Genomic DNA, 17423 nt, shown 5'->3' on the forward strand with positions numbered 1-17423 from the left:
TTTATCAGATATAAAGGTATAATTGATATACAATGACCTGCACATACTTAAAATGTACAGTTTGATGTTTTTTGATATCTCTACATGTAAAACCATCACTACAATCAAGAAAATGAATCTATCCATCACTCTCAAAAGATTTCTCCTGCCCTTTTGTAATTGTGCCCTCCTTGGGCCACCCATCTCAGCTTCCTAGCCCCAGTCAACCACTGATTTGCTTTCTCTCACTTGAGATTAGTTTGCGTAGTCTAGAATTTTATATAATTTGAATAATACATTATGCACTTATTTTTTCTGGCTTCTTTCACTCAGCATAATTATTTTAAGATTAATCTATGTCATTGCTGAACTACTTATTCTTAAGGAAAGATAAGCGTATGGTTAAGAACAAAGGGTTATGACTTCTAGGTTTTTGGGTCATTACTAGACACTCTTTTGATGATTTTACTTCTTGGATGGATGCCTCACTTAGCCGTTCCTTCCCCTGCCCCCACAATCACTTTTCCTTATCACAGTCCTTAATACGTGGCCAGTGAACTACCTCAGTGGTCTTCTAATAAGAGACTTCTGTCTCTAATTTCTACTCCCCTTAACTTACAAAACTTCATTCCCTTTTTTTCCCCCCACAAAGAGAATCTCAAAGAGCTAATTTGTGGGACACCAGTTTGGGAAATGGTGCCCTGACATAGCTGTTTTGTTTTTAAAACTCTGCATTTCAGACTTAATCCATGTGCAGTATACACACACACACAGAGAAATAAATCTTGAGACATCATCTCTAATCGGCATAGCTTACCTTGTTTTTGCCTACTTAGGTGCTAAGAATCTTTCCTGGAATTATATCTAGTTAAGGTATCCATATTTAGTAATAAGAAGAATTCTTTAACCAGGGACTTTGAAGACCATAAAAAATAGTCAACGATAATTAAACCCACACATTATTATGAGAAGTATGTTGATTTTACTACATTGTTAGCCTAGACATCTATACAGCAACGACATATGGTTTTGAAGTGGAATTCTTGAATAAATCTCAAGTTGCTCCTTTCAAGATAACTGAGAAAGTCTTGATTCCTAAGAAAACAGTCCTCTTTATCATCTGTTCCACAGTTTTCTTTCCCATTTATCTTCATTATATAGGATATGGCTCATTCTTTTCTCTTCCCACACAGTCTTCTGTGGGGTTGGTCATTTCTTTATATTAATGATTATATCACTTTTCTTCAGTCATTTCTTGGTATTTGTATCTGCAAATGATACAGGTTCATTTTAAGCATCAAATATAATTAATATTGCTGAGGATGTTTTGCTCTCCTCCTGGCAGCTTGTTACCTTGAATGCTCTCTTCTGTTTGTGACAGGCATTAGTTGTTTTGCCTACCCAGTATCCTCTTCATTTGGTAATAGTACTGTGTTCTTTTTGGGTTTGGGAGGACGCTATGTCCCCTCTTTAATGAGTTTAGTTAACCTAGCAAGATTTCAGAGAGGGGGTGAATGGTGAACCTAGGGAGTCCTGGCCTTAGGCCCCTGTGCTCCCAATGGTATTTTTTTTTTTTTTAATCAGCAGAGAGATGCCAGGGTTCATTATGGGCAGCAGTGACTACGATGGACAAGAAGATAGAGGCCCTAACCCTAATTTTCGGAGCATCATGGAAGCCCCCTGGATTCTAGGGAGACCTTGAGGAGAAAGAAGACTCCTATAAATGCCTGACATTGAAATTCTTGCAAGTCTAGGAGCCTGTGAACTCAAAATGGAAATTAATTTGATTTAATGAAAATAAAGAAGGAGAATTGTTTTGGTATATCCCAGTTTCTAGACTGAGATTCATAATGCTGTAGGCACTTAAAAATTATCATCCATAGATTAATGAGTTTACTGAGTGCCAACTCTACTCCGAACATGAGCAAGACTTTCTGTGGGTAAAGCAAAAAGGCTTATATGGCCCTGCCTCAGTCTTCTGAGAACATGTAGCCTACTTGGAGACAGAAGATTCAAATAGGTAGGAGGAGGTTAATTCCTTACAAGAGGTAATCCCTCAGGGTCTGATAACAAGTTAAGAGCTACCACCTGTACCTAATTGGTAAATGAATGGCCTGGTCAATGAGCAGCGAGTTCAACTGCTATCATATTAAAGGGCATTGAGAGAAAAAAGGAAAAACAATAAGAATTTTATGTCTTTTGTTTTACTAAGAGTGAGTTTGCAGGGCTGATTTTTTTTTTTAATTATTATTATGTTTTTTTTGAGAAGGAGTCTCGCTCTGTCGCCCAGGCTAGAGTGCAGTGGCGTGATCTGGGCTCACTGCAAGCTCCGCCTCCCGGGTTCACACCATTCTCCTGTGTCAGCCTCCTGAGTAGCTGGGACTACAGGCACCCGCCACCATGCCTGGCTAATTTTTTGTATTTTTAGTAGAGAGGGGGTTTCGCCGTGTTAGCCAGGATGGTCTCGATCTCCTGACCTCAAGTGATCCGCCCGCCTCAGCCTCCCAAAGTGCTGGGATTACAGGCGTGAGCCACTGGCTGTTTTAAGGAAAGGAGCAGTTTCTTTCTGCAGCTCACCACTTCCCAGGGAGCCCATGCCTTGTGAGCCTGTTGTTTCAAGAGTCCCCCATCCAGAGTAGGGAGTCAGACCACTGGAGCAGCCTGCAGAAATCAGGCACGTCGGTAATGTGCTCAAAGATGTTTTCCCCTGTCTTCCCAAATACGCAGCACTTGTCCAGGTCAATGTCAGAGGAGCTTATGTTCCTGTTAAGCAATAAGACCCAGCAGGCAGGGAATTGCTGTGGAATTAGGGGAACTCAGAGTGACTTTGTATGTCAGGGACATGAGCCTCTGCTTCCATGCCAGGAACCAGCACAAGGTTGTTTGAAAGCCTTGCTTAAAAAAAAAAAAACTCAAGGTATGCCCAACTTGGAGCTCTCGGCTCTGATGTAGGCAAAGTGAAGAGATCAGATCAAGTCCCTTAGTTCCTTAGAGATCTAGGCTGTGAAATTAGGTGACTAGGGAAGGGATTTGAGTCATGATAGTGTGGAGTTAGTCTTAGGGCGTTCTTGGACAAGACATGACCTCTTTTTGGAGCTTGGTTTTACTGTCTTAGTTTTACGGTAAAATAGCTACAAGAATATGGTCAGAGCTTTAATCAAAACCAAACACGAACATCTAAATATCCTACATTAATACATTAAGGAGTGGTCATTTGCTTTACAATGATAGGATTGCCCCCTTTATAAGAATTCATGTTAATATCCATTTATGGGGCAGTTGAACTTTCATTTGAAAATGTAATTTGGTTTGCAGAATGTGATTGTGTTTTCAGCTTTTAAGGAAAATATCAGTTGTAAAAAGGGAGTTCTGCGTGTCTTCTTGCTCTATTCCCCTTTCACCCCTCCATGCACCCCCTCCTTCTCATGAAATTTGTGAAGATAATGTCTACATGGTGCATAACAGATGTTTGAGATCTGAGCTAAAAATCCAAATTGATGATAAACTCATCATCAAAGATGTACTGGGGCTTATTCTCCAGTGGCTTCTGGATTGGGAGGGGAGAGACCTGGGATCTGGTCCAAACTTTGCCACGAAATAACTTTGTTCCTTTGGGTAAATCTTAGAATTGTAGAAGCTTTGATTGGAATAAAATTAGGGGGTCATCTTGTCCAACCTTCTTTTGATGAAAACGTTTCATCTACAGCATCCCCAACTGAAGAGTATCTAGTCTCTTCATGTTCTGGGCCTAAGTGTGTTCATCCAATGAGAGGAACTGATCTCCAGTTGAATCAGGGCTGAAAATGAGGCAAGGAGAGTCAAGAAACTGGAGGCCAGGACTCTGAAGACTAAATGTAATGATATCACAGTTTGTCAAGGGGCCAAGCCCTAGGTATAGGGTCTAAGGAGGACTCTCTGGGGAACAAAACACTATACATACCTTCCCTCTTCACAGGTCCATCCTCCTCTGGTCAATAGATGGGGAAGAGTTCTGAGACTTAGACACTTAACAATTTGACCTGAAGCTGCTTACAGCTCTACCTCAGCATTTCTAGAGAAAGACAAAGTCAGGATGTCAAGTGATTTCTCTTCATATTTGAGCTGAACATTATCCCAAGGTTGTGCAGCCTCAGCTGGCCTCTTCCCCTTTGCTTCACATCCTACCTCCTCCTTCCACCCTCCCACCCCTACTTCCAGATTTTTAAAAGCATGCAAACTGCAAACCTCAAGGGCATGCAGTTGAGTCTGGCTGAAATCTGCTGAGTATTTGCAGGGTTTATCTGAGGAAGAACCCTTGGGTCATTGTCATGGCAATTTTGATAATCCTGACAACATGCAGATGTGGCTGTTCAGGGCAATCTGAGAATGCCTCCAACTTTCTAGCCTCAGCATTGCTTGGGGCAAATGGGGCTTACTTGCTTACTCTTCTTCTTCTTCTTTTTTTTTGTATTTTTGTGCAAATAAAATTAAAAAGAGTTCACAAAATTTCAGTTATAAAAATACTGTGCCCAATAAGTTTTATCAAAAACTTCATCTGGAGTTAGAAAAAGATTCTAAGAGGGTTGGATGTGTCACCAGTGGACTGAACCAGTAGTCTATTTCTGCATATTGCTTATTTGTTCTCTGTTAACATGTCTATTCACCCTCTCCAGTACCACCCACCCCCCTACTCCACTCAGATCCAGAAAATGAACTCAAGGCTAGGGATCTTTTTCAGTCATTTCTTGATGCTTCCAGTGCCCAGCACTGTGCCAAGGAGTTCAGTAATGTTTGCTGGATAAATGATGAGGTGGGCATGAGATAGCAGAGAGATTTGCAAGGTGACACCTGATAAACGGAGATTGAATAAAGGTAGGGATTGGTGGTGTGAAGAGACAGGGGCTTCTAGGCTTTGAGTGTTCACCAAATCTCTTGAGCATGGAATTGATGCCATAAAGATCAATTCCAATAAAAATATACCTGATGTCAAAATGTGTGGAGAACTAGACTTGGAGAGAGCTTAGAGGCAGGGAGACCAGCAAAGAGCATGAACCTGTTTCCTCGAAAAAGTACAGAATGGAGAAGAAAGTGCTAGGGGAGCCTAAAAGAGATGTGTTATTGCAGGTCCATTTATCTGCCCAGGAGCACAGCCAGGAAAGATTCAAATGCCTAAAGAGTTGGGCACCAACTTGTACATGAATGTTCACAGGAGCATTATTTATAATAGCTAAAAGCAGAAACAACCCAAATATCTATCAACTGACAAATGGATGAACAGTATATAGTATATCCATGTAATGGAACATCATTTTTCAATAAGAAGGAATGAAGTACTGATACATGTTCCAGCATAGATGAACCTTTAAAACATTATGCTAAACGGGAGAAGCTAGTTGCAAAAGGACATATGTTGAATTTTTCTATTTTTGTGAAGTGTTCAGAATAGGCAAATCCATAGAGACAAAAAGTAGGTTAGTAGTTGTCAGGGCTGGGGGAGGGAGAAATGGGTAGTGACTGCCTATGTGTGTGGGGTTTCTTTTTAGGGTGATGAAAATGTCCTAAAATTACATAGTGGTAATGGTCATATAACTCTGTGAATATACTAAAAGCCACTAAATTATACATTTTAAAAGGGTGAATTGTATGATGTGTGAATTATATCTCAATAAAGCTGTTATTAAAAAAGAGTAGGGCTGGGCTGGGGCCATGACCACCATCTTCACAGACATCAAGGACTCCAGCACCATGTTATTGAAGGTATCCTGAAATGACTGCCTGATTAGCAACGGCTGTACAAGGGTGACCCGCTCCTGGTGATGGTAAGACGATGCATGAGTTTGGCTTCCCCAGCCACAGGCCACAGCTACAGTGGGGCTGGCTTTACAGGTCGGGTCAGAGATACCTTTGAGGCCCTGCACATCGACCCCTTCTTCAGCCTGCCAGTGCTGCCTGATGTGATGAATCCCCAGGACTCAGGAAGCAGCACCAATAAATAAGCCTTCCAGTGAAGACCTTTGACCTACCCCAGAGAGGCCTCAATAAAAGAGAATTGGGTATCTAAAGAAATAAGTAAATAAATAAAAGAGTCATCCATCTGACCTAAGAGTTTAAATCTCTTCGGCTTTGGAGAAGAGTCAGCAGGGATCACAAAGAATAAGAATGAGCCATCAGACCCTTGAAGCAGGTTGTTCATGTTAGTAAATAATGCGTGTGTGTGTGTGTATGTGTGTGTGTGCAAATTAATTCACAAGTCCACAAGTGGCTGTCTCATTTTTCTTTCCATGTATTCCAAATGTGAGCTAGTCCAAATCCAGCTTGGGCAGGGTCCACTTGATTCTGCAGAGTGCTCCACAACTTGCCCTAGCTTCTGCTCGCTGCCTGCTGGTAAAGAAACCTCAGGGATACCTTGGGCTCTTGTTCCATATGGCTCAGGAATCTTTAAGAAACATCCGCTCTTCATTATAGCCCCTTGTTATCTAGGACTCACTCTCTGCTGGAGCACAATTTTGAGTGACAGACACTGTTTTGTCTTCAAAATAGCCTTTCTCTTAGGTTCTCACCCATGGTCTTTAAGTCAAGCTGTGAGCCATGATGCCATTAAAATGAGAGGCTTCCTTGGAAGCCGCCAGTGCTGTGCTGGTAAACCAGCTCTCTGGAAAACAGGTTAAGTAACTAGGAAATGGCAGAGCCCGATAGGACTAGAGCCTCTGTCGCTCGGACCCCAAAGCAGGTGCTTTTAATCACTGAACTGCTCATAAGACACATTAGTTCATAAGTTCCCTTATTGAAAGGTCTTCAGAAAGGAAATCGCTCAAGCCGTGAGACACTTTGGACTAAATTAAACTGAGAAAGTGGAAGTCATTCTAAAACTATGGCTGATCTCAAGTTACTCATGTGATGTCATTGAACACAGAGTGTCGATGAGAGGAGTATGGTTGGCTCTTGAGGGGTAGAATGAGCCTTCTCCAGCACATCACTGCTCTCAGCACAGGTGACCTGGTGGCTCTTTTACCAGCTCTTAAGATACATTCAGATGGATTTATCCATGAGTATTCTGAACACATGAAAGGTTTCCATTTTTTTTCTTGTTGCTTGTTTGACACTTGTGCAGGCACACAGAACAGGGATCAGTTATTAATGAGGAAATAATGTGCAGGTTTTGATGTAAACCAGTCCTATAGCAAGCTGCTGACAGAGGTGGGGATTAGATTCCATATTTCTGATGGACACCATTTGTTTGTTATCCTGTAAATTTTTGAAAGCATGTGACTATGTAGAGTAGATCCATGTAAGTTTATATGGATCATAAATGAAAAGAATGGACTTATTTTTACATCTTCTATCAGGTTCCTGCTCTTCAATGTGGTGAAGAGACCTGAACTTGGGCATGCCATTAACTACTTTTCTAAGGTTTTCATCAACCCTTCGTGGTTTTTTTTTTTTTTTTGTTCTAAATTAAAAACTCAACGAAAAACTATCATCACAATCTAATTTTAGAACAATTTTAAGAACCCCCAGAAGAAACTCTATGTACATTAGCACTTACTCTTTCTTCTTGCTCCCTTCCCTCACTCTCCTGATCCACCCCCAGGCACTACACTACTTTCTGTTTTTACGGATTTGCTTATTCTGGACATTTCATATAAATGGAATCATACAGTATGTGTATTTTTGTGTGTGTCTGGCTTTTCTTCACATAGCATACTATTTTCAAGTTTCTTCCATGTCATAGCATGTGGCAGTACTTTATTCTTTTGTATTGCCAGATTGTATTATGTTTTATGGATATGCCTTATTTTGTTTATCCATTCATCACTCAGTTGACATTTGGGTTGTTTCCACTTTTTGACTATTACAAGGGATGCTGCTATGAACATTTGTGTACAAATTTTTAGGTGAATGTAAATTTTTATTTCTCTTGAGTATATATCTAGGAGTGGAATTGCTATGGTAACTCTATTCTTAACTGTTTGAGGAACTGTCCAACTGTTTTCCAATATGGTTGTACCATTTTATAGTCCACCAGTCATTTGTGAGGGTTCCAGTTTCTCCACATCCTCAGCAGCACTTCTTGTTGGCTCTCCTTTTGATTGTAACCATCCTAGTGGGTGCGAAGTGGCATCTCATTGTGGTTTTGATTTGCCTTTCACTAATGATTAATAATGTTGAACATCTTTTTATATGCTTATTGGCCATTTATATGTCTTCTTTGGAGAAATGTCTATTCAAATCCTTTGCCCATTTTTTTTTTTTTTTTTCTTTGAGACAGGGTCTCACTTTGTCACCCAGGCTGCAGTGCAATGGTGTAACATTGGCTCACTGCAGCCTCAACCTTTCAGGCTCAAGTGATCCTCCCCACCTCAGCCTACCAAGTAGCTGGGGCCACAGGCTCATGCCACCATGCCCAGTTGTTTTAATTTCTTTTTTGTAGACATGGGGTTTCACTGTGTTGCACAGGCTGGCCTCCTCAAACTCCTAAGTTCAAGCCATCCTCCTCAGCCTGCCAAAGTCTGGGATTATAGGTGAGAACCCTGGTGCCTGGTCCCCTTTGCCTTTTTTTATTTTTATTTTTTGAGATGGAGTCTCACTCTGTCACCCAGGCTGGAGTGCAATGGCGCCATCTCAGCTCACTGCAGGCTGCATCTCCTGGGTTCACGCCATTCTCCTGCCTCAGTCTCCCGAATAGCTGGGACTACAGGTGCCCATCACCAGGCCCAGCTAATTTTATTTTTTTGTATTTTTAGTGGAGACAGGATTTCACCATATTAGCCAGGATAGTCTCTATCTCCTGACCTCGTGATCTGCCTGCCTCGGCCTCCCAAAGTGCTGGGATTATGGGCGTGAGCCACCACACCCAGCCCCCCTTTACCCATTTTTAAATTGAATTGTCTATTTACTGGAGAGTTGTCAGTGTTCTTTATATATTCTAGGTACAAGTATCTTGTCAGATATATAATCTGCAAATATTTTTCTTCCCCATGCTATAGGTTGTCTTCCCACTTTCTTGATTGTACCATTTGGTGCACAAAAGTTTTTAATTTTGCTGAAGTCCAATTTATCTATATTTTCTTTTGTTGCTTATACTTTTGGTGTCACATCTGAGAAACCACTGCCTAACCCAAAGTTAGGAAGATTTCTTACTTTTTTCTAGAGACAGGGTCTTGCTCTGTCACCCAGGCTGGAGTGCAGTGGCATGGTTATAGCTCACTGCAGCCTCCACCTCGTAGACTCGAGTGATCCTCTGGCCTCAGCCTCCTGGGTAGCTAGGACCACAAGTGCATGCTACCGTGCCCAGCTCCCAAAGTTACAGAGATTTACTCCTATGTTTTCTTCTGGTAGCTTTAGAGTTTTAGTTCCTATATTTAGGTTTATTTTGAGTTAGCTTTTGTGGATGGTATGAGGTAGGAGTCCAATTTGGTATCCAGTTGTCTTAGCACCATTTCTTGAAAGACCATTTCTCCCCCAGTGAATTGTCTTGGCATGCATGTCTAAAATCATTTGTTCATAAATGTATTTGTTTATTTCTAGACTCTCAGTTTTATTCCATTGACCCATACATCTGTCCTTATGTCAGTACTACACTATCTTGATTACTTGATTTTAAAATTATTTTACCATTAAAGGTGTTGGATTTTGTCAAATACTTTTTCTGCATCTACTGAGATGATCATTTGGTTTTATACTTTATCATATTAATATGGTGTATTACATTGATTGACTTTGGTATGTTAAACCAACTTTGGGACTCCTTTCTTGCTTTCAAGCCTTTAGGATTTGCTAAGCCCATGAAAAATTGAAAAAGCCTGGTTGCTGTCTTCTGTTGCTTTTTGAGGTTTTGATTTTGAATTAGGCTTAGCCTAAAGGTAACCGTGTATAAATATCTTGCCAAACTTAATCCTGGGATTTACTCCCAGGAGAAACTGGGATCTGACAACTATATATTCTTTAGGGGCAACAAAATGAATGGTCATCTTGTCCAAGGGATCAGAAGTAGAGGTAGCAGAGCTAGATCTGGTATATAGTGAAAGGTGTTGGAGCTGGGAAATTATAAATGGTCTGAACATGATTGAGAGTCACAGGTGTGTAAAGCTGTGCGTTGGGCAGGGGCCAGAGTGGAGGGAAGAATGGGCAGACTGGAGCAGGAGACACTTGATAAAGTCAGAAAAGGAAAATCTGGAACCATATTGTTTTAGAGCTTTTATACCACTCGCCTGAGATTGATTGTCCCTGTTAGGCTTTTAACATATTGTGGCCCCAGTCTCTCCTCTAGGGTAACACTGGACTTGTCTCAATACTCTGCTTCCAGCAACTGTGGTTTTATCAGTCCATGCATATTCCCTGCATCTATCTTTGGCTACTGGGTTGGTTTGTGGCTCAGTCAATGACTGGGAAGTTAGAGACTTTTTCCTCCAAGGCCCCAGACTATTGATGATCAGACCCCTCTAGGTCCCAGGAGTTGGTCCTTTTACCTCATGCCCAACATGACTGTGGGTGGATTTAAAATGGCATCCACTTTCTTGGCTTAATTTACTCTCAGACTCCTCTTGGCCTGGGTCATTTACTTTCTGAAGGATGTACAGCTAGGGGTCTTGTAAAGTAATGTGAGTATTTTATGGGTGGGTTGGCAGTCCAGTGACTGAGAGTAACAACTTTGGAAACCAAGAGACAGGAACCCTGCCATTTTCTACTTAACCTCCTCTACATCTCAGTTTCCTTATCTGCAAAATGGACGTCCAATGAGTATCTACCTCACAGGTTTTATTCAAGATGTACATGGAGTTTGTAAACAGTGCCTGGCCTAAAAGTGTTCAATAGCAGCTGTTGCTATAACTAATCATGATGGTGCTACAAGTGCTCTGGCACCTCACTCTCCCCTGATGATAATCTGACATAAGCCCAGTTTACTTTGGAGAGTAGAGTAAGTGGCTTTCTGGCATGCACATAAAAGTGGGAAAATAAGAAAAGAATGGAAAAATTTGTTGACAAGTTTGTATGACTGTGCATAGAAAATAAGCTTGCATTTGCATTTGATTTAGTTTCTCCAGTCAAGAAAATGCTAATGAGTATGAATAAATGGTGGTGCTTAATCCTGTAACTTAAGAGGGAAAAGAAGTCATTAACAAGTTTATTATTATTATTAATACTTATGGTAATCAGGCTCATTTGTAGAGGCTGATTAAAAGTAAATGTCCACATGAAAAAATACTGGATTTAAATTAATGAAAGCTGGAGCCCCAAATATTTAAGATAATCATTTGTGGTATCAAGATAAAATTAAAGTGATTAAGTTATTGGCAATATTTAAACAGAAATATGTGTGTGTTTTATCCTTGTCTCTCTAAATAAGAATGGGGAGTAGGGATTTCCAAGTCTGATACTTCAATAAACACTTTTCAGTTTTCTTACTCAGATATTAGCAGTTTCATTCAACAACTTTTGTCCCTTCTCTGATGGTTCCATGGATTTTTACACATTCTAACAAGACCTTATAGAAATGTTTCAAATGAAGGCTCCTTTGAAGCAGCTTATCATCATTATTTATTATCTTATAGTTATACTGAAATTAAGCACTTAATATCAACTTATACACGAGATGGCAGATCCCGGCAGGTCATGAGGGCTCTTGGAAGAAGTATATCATCTAATCTTTTGCCATGCTGCCATTCAGTCGCCTGCTAAGACATCAAACCTCTTAGTGATAGCATACCCTGTTTTAAGAGGCATATATTTTCCAAAAAGGGAAATGTTTCCAAGTTAAATCTTACTTTAAATGGTGTAGGGTAGTTCTTCCCTTAACTTCATTATCTGGTGAATCTTTTGGAATAGCTGTGAAGGGATCCTATTTCTTATGCCATCAGTTGTTCCTTTCTCCTGCCTCTTCCCTTTCTGCCTGGGAAGGTGCTCAGGTGATTCCAGCATCCTAACATCCCTCCCTTGACAAAGGGGTTCTCTTTTTGCCTTCCCTCATACTGCCAGACTTCTCAAAAGAGTAGCTTGTTCCTGCTGCTTTCATTCCCTCTTACTTCATTTACTCTTCTTTCTTTAACTCCTCACCAAATGTGCTCTTGAAGAGATCAATGAAGTCCTCTGCTCAAGCCACTTCTCCTTCTTGATCATTGTGTCCTGCTCACTACCCGCTTCCTTCTTGAAATACTTTGTTCTTTTGGACTGAATACTGCCCTCTCCTGTGATCCTCATGTGACAGGTGCCCTCCCTATACATGGAGGAAAGAAGCACACTTATTCCTGAAGACAGCACAGGGATGCTAAGAGAAATCTGATTAAAAAAAAAGAAACAACAACAAAAAAAAAACCAAAAAAAAAACCTCTCTGTTTCCTCTGGTTTTTTACACTTAGCTCATACTCCCTTTGTCCTATTTCATTTCTTCACAACTTTCCACTCTTCATCAAACCTAGTATAAAAACACTCAGTTTTAACTACCTCTTCAGGTCTTCATTTTCTAATAAAAGCTCCTGTGTCACATAGACGTATGTTAAATAAATTAGTATGTTTTTCTTTTGTTAATCTGTCTTTTGTTACAAGGGCTATGGACAGTGAACCTACAATGGTTAGAAGGAAAAATTCATTTTCCTCCTCTACAAAGGAAAAAAGCAGAATATGAGGTTGAAAATGTAGATTGGGCCCAGATCCTCCAAATATGCCCAGATATACCTGTACCACAGTGGAAAGAGCAGATTAAGCTCCTTCCAGGATTCCTACATAAAATGGTGCTGATAAAATCCTACCTCTCCTGCTGATACAAACATTAGATGAGGTAATACACACAAAACAACTAGCATGGTATCTGGCACATGAAAAGTGTTCAGTGAACATTTGTGGTAAACTCTGAATAGAGTGCGTTAAGGAGGACAGTCATGTGATTAGGACTATGCCTCCAAAGTACTTAACTGATGGCAGTGGAGGCAGGAGGCAGTAAGACTAGATGCTACATGAGACTGTGGTGAGGGGCCTGGGTAAAGAAAGTAATGCAAGAGAGACAATGAGTAAGACTTGGCACTGGGTTGGAAATAAGGACAAGAGAGGAAGGGGTCAAAGGTGACAATAAGGTTTCAAGTTTGGTGACTGGCAAGAAGATAGTATCATTAGCAAACATAGAGAACATGTGACTTCAGTGTTGGTTGTACCAAATCTGAGATTGTCCTGGAAACTTTAAGAAGAGATATCTTGCATGCAGTTAGAAAATCAATCTAGCACTTGTGAAAGAGTTCTGGACTATAAATAAAGATGTGAAATGAAACCACTCTCTCTTCACACGTGTTCTATGTTCTCCTGCTTTGTGCTTTTGTTGTTTCTGTTTCCCCACTTAGAATGCCCTTCCTCGTTCCTCTACATATATAAAATCTGGCCATCCTTCTAGGCAATCTATTTTAGGAAGTGTTCCTTAACCTTCACTATTTAAAAGCTGTCTCTTTTTCTTCCAAATGGTCATAGGGTTTTATCTCTTCTCTTCTTAGCAGACATAATTATCTACTTGCATTAAAAATACCAGGATTCTATGCATATATATTCTCCCCTGCTAGGCTGTAAACCCATGGAGAACAGAGTCCCATATTTTCCATCTTGATGTCATCCTGCAATAGTGGGCACAGTGCCTTGCATGTAGTAGGAATTTAGTAACTACTTGTAGTATGAATGAATGAATGAGAAAATGGCATGAACTAAGTAGGAGATTGAGTTGTAGGGCAGTCCTCCAAATTTATTAAGTCACCAAAATTTATCTTCAGATATCTAGGTGCTCCTTGCTGGGCCCATTATCCTTTTTCACAATGTTTCCTTGCCATTCTTTACTTTAAGCACCTAGGACCCTCCTACTCTCCCCATTTCTACCAACTTTGTGACCCAAGGCAAGTCATATAAACTCTGTCAGCCTCATCTCCCCTATGTAAAATAAGCATGATGTCAATATCTCCTGGGTTAGTGTGAGGATTAAACATATGAATCCTACATAAGTAGTTGTGTAACATGTCTAGAAAGCACTAAGCATGTAGTCCACACTCAGTGATTGTTGTTTATTTCCTCTCAATTTTTTCCCTAAAAAAGTTGCTTTCACAAAAAGGTTTAAAGACTAATAAAGATGCTTAATGAGTTACCATTATTTGGGGTATTTGCATTTTAGTTTAGTTAATTAGCTCAATCATTCATTTTATTCCATATTAGTGGATTTTTTTTGTGGGCCTCTGTATTTCAGAGACTGTTGGCTTTAACAATTAAAAATTAAATAACAAAATATTTGGGGTCAGATGTTACTGAAATTTTACCTAGTAGTTTGAATCCAAGTACATGGACCTAGAAGGATATTTGAGTTGTTTTAGTAGTATGTTATACCTCACAGTATTAGGGTATCTGTTCTGTTTGAAAATTTCACTATTGATGGAATTCCTAACTTGAGAACTTTATTATCTCTGAAGGCAAGGACAGAAGGAGACTCAGGGAAGGCAGCACACAAAACAGCATAGTCTTTCCATATGTTACTGTTTTGTCTTAACAGGCCTCTGTTTTTGTAGTAAAACTATTTGATGGAGGTGCATTTTGCATACTTCTCTAAGGATCCTGGACCCCACGATAAAATGATTCCGAATGTCCCGTGCTGAGAGGCACTGTGAGCAGCCAGTGATTTCCTTGGGGCTGCTTTTAGCCATAACAGAGATAGGCCTATACGCAGAGCTAGGGGAATTCAGGAGACAAGACATCGAAGGACTGGGGTTGCAGGAGGATGTTGGTGATTAGAGCAGGCACAGCGCCCTTTTGGATTCCTTAGCACTTTTTATACATCCAAAGGGCTAAAACATTCTCCCAATGTCTTTATAAAAAAATTATGGCATAATTTCTACTCACTTTACAGATGGGGAACTGAGAAGCATAGAGAGATTCAAGGCATCTTTTATTTAGTTCCACCTTACCTGTTCCTTTATATCTTCAGTCCCTTAGTATCACCGACTGCAGCCATCACACCACCTTTTTTGTTATTCCCTAATTGTACCATGTTTCTCTCCCAGCTTTGCTGTAGAAGAGGGAGGTATACTGATCCCAATTTACAGATGAAAAGACTGCAGCTCAGAGAGCTTAAGCAACTTGTGCTAGCTCACCTGGTTTGTCATGGCAAGTCTGGGACAGAATTTCGGCCTACTGACTGCCAATCTATTTCACTTAACCTCCCTTCTTTCAGACCTTAGGAAAGCAGAGGTCCTAGGAGAACCCCTCAGTGCACATTGAATTTCTGCACCCACAACAGCAGACACAGCAGATGGAAGAAGGAAGGAAGCACTACCTATCCGGCTCTACTTATTCCTTGCCCAAGGATTCTCCTCTTGGCAACTTAACTACTTTCTAGAGTCAGCATTTAGTGATGGTTGTAAAAACACAAGCAATTTAGCACACAACACTCTGAACTGTAAACTTGGTAAAGGGGAGGGGGGGGGGGGGGGGGGGAAGATTTAAGTGGAAAGGACAAGTGCTATAAAGACTTAACAGGAATTCATTAGGCTTCACAGATAAAGCAGATAAAAGATCCATAACCACAGGCAGGAAGTGAAAGGAAAATCCTAAATCGTTAATATGCAATGAGGTCCTGCCACAATTCATTAATCAGATCATCCTCAGGGGCACTGGCCCAAGAATTCAAAGGAACCCAGAGCAGGAAGGCTTCGGTGGCTGCCATTTTAGATGAGAGCAAGGTCTTCCTGGCGCACAGGGATGTGTTATCCTCTCAATACTACCATTTCTCCTTTGACCAATTCTTTCTGTTTCCATATGGTAGTATTATTTGCTGTCTTGCTGTCATTTATACTTTACTCCTTTTCTTTCTCCTCTCTGCTTCTCCACTTTCCTCTCTTAAAAAAATCCTGTTCTTTTTCTTCTCCACCTTCCTCTGCCTTTACCATCTCTCTCTCACCTTCTCTCCACATATTTCAATTTCCCAGCCTAGTCAGACTCTCCTTGGACCTGCTGTCCTCTCTTCTTCACCCTCATTTCCTACTGCCTCGCATATTCTCCCCGTAGGATGCAGCACTTTCTCCAGCCTGCTGTGTGCAAGCTGTGCGTGGGGGCGAATTCACTCAACACTCTTCTTTGTCTTTCTCACATTTCTTTTAGCATTTTTGTGTGACTGAGAGAAGCAGAGGGGTAGAGCATAAAATAACCAGTTAATTTGGTCCTAAATTGTTTTCTTTTATCATTAAATTAGATGTCCTCAGATTTCTTTGTAAAATCCAAACATAAGTAGGCTGAAAACTGTATCACTGTTCCTTTGGAAATTTAAAGGGATGCAGTTGAAGAGAATATTAACTATTATGATATATATTTTTCTCCTCACAGATTTTCTGGAAAAAAATTACTGGTATGACTTTTCACTCTCCTGTTCTCTGTCCTTCTCCCAGAAGGGATGTAAAATATTTTCAAGAATTGAGTAATATTTTATTTCAATTTTTGTACAGTTTTCAAAGTAATTGCCTGTAAGTGGAAAGGAAGAACTAAAGAACTTAGGAGCAATGCAGTGCCACTTTTAATAAATCAAAAGGGAGGGAGAGTAGGTATTGTTAAGTGACAGAAGGGAAACCGCTCAGAGAACAAACTCTCTCTCTCTTTCTGTCTCTCTCTGTCTGTGTGGTTATTGTTGTTGTTGTTGTTTCTGCAGCATCTTGAAGATCCATTCTAGTCTCATGAGTTTTCTACAATTGCTGGCAAGATTGTAGTAGGACGAGTATCTGTGCTCCCTTTCATAGTAAAGCTCTGGATGAACCCAGCACACGTTTGGCTGCAGTAACAAGCAATTTTTCATACACCAGGGGGCTGCAATGTGAGTATTGTAATGATTAGCGATTTCCTCCAGTTGCAGTTGACCCCCTGCTCATTTTTATATAGTAAATGTAAAAAGGAAAGGGAAAAACTTGACAGAGTTGGTTGGTTGAAATTCCAAGAGGCACTTCCATGCAGATAAAATATTGAGAAAAGCCAGGGTGCTGGGAACTTCAGGATGAGAAAAGAGAGAAATAGAGAAAGAAAAAAAATTGTAAAAGTTCCCCGAAGTCTTTCTGATTGCGAATAAAGTGTATGTACTTTTTAGGCTGTTTGATGTGCTATCTCCATATTTAATGGCTTTTCATCTTCTCTCTAGTATCGTGTTCTCTCTTTTCTTACTTCTTTTCCCCCTGATTTTCCCCACCTGTCTATCTTTCTCCTTCTCCTTCCTTTCCTTTTCCTCTTTCCCTTTTCTCCAGAAAAAAAGCTGTAAAATGTCTCTCGAAGAGGCAGACTCTCTAATGGTGCCTGGTTGTCATGGAAACACACAGATTGCCAGACCTTGAGTGCTGCCACCATGATCTAGGATCAGACCCTCATTGGGTCAGAGGCTAAGGCTGTCCCTAGAATTTCTGGACAAGGGAAACCAGGAAATATAAGGCCATTTGGAGTATAAGTCGGTGCCCACAGATAAAAGCTAGAAGAAT

The sequence above is a fragment of the Piliocolobus tephrosceles genome, chromosome 15, assembly GCF_002776525.5.
Source record: "Piliocolobus tephrosceles isolate RC106 chromosome 15, ASM277652v3, whole genome shotgun sequence".
Taxonomy (NCBI): domain Eukaryota; kingdom Metazoa; phylum Chordata; class Mammalia; order Primates; family Cercopithecidae; genus Piliocolobus; species Piliocolobus tephrosceles.